This window comes from Etheostoma spectabile, chromosome 18 (assembly GCF_008692095.1).
Source record: "Etheostoma spectabile isolate EspeVRDwgs_2016 chromosome 18, UIUC_Espe_1.0, whole genome shotgun sequence".
In the NCBI taxonomy this organism is placed as follows: domain Eukaryota; kingdom Metazoa; phylum Chordata; class Actinopteri; order Perciformes; family Percidae; genus Etheostoma; species Etheostoma spectabile.
The window spans coordinates 12,086,403-12,086,714 of record NC_045750.1 but is presented as its reverse complement, the minus strand read 5'-3'; the positions used below and the strand labels follow the sequence as shown (position 1 = coordinate 12,086,714).

At 46.2% G+C, this 312-nt stretch overlaps 1 protein-coding gene across 3 annotated transcripts in view; it reads left to right on the top strand.

Annotated features, from left to right (window-relative positions):
- Positions 1-312, top strand: part of acp1 (acid phosphatase 1) — an 18,551-nt gene that overhangs the window by 3,416 nt on the left and 14,823 nt on the right. The gene's annotated exons all lie outside the window — the stretch shown is intronic.

The following is a 312-nucleotide window of genomic DNA, read 5'->3' as shown; positions in this document are numbered from 1 at the left end:
ATATTTGGTACAGAAACCTTTGTTTGCAATTACAGAGACCATACATTTCCTGTAGTTCTTGACCATGTTTGCACACACTGCAACAGGGATTTTGGCCCACTCCTCCATATAGACCTTCTCCAGATTCTTCAGGTTTTGGGGCTGTTGCTGGGCAATACGGACTTTCAGCTCCCTCCAAAGATTTTCTGTTGGGTTCAGGTCTGGAGACTGCCTAAGCCACTTTCAGGACCTTGAGATGCTTCTTACGGAGAAAGAATTATTAACTCCTCAGTTGCCCTGGCTGTGTGTTTCGGGTCGTTGTCATGCTGGAAG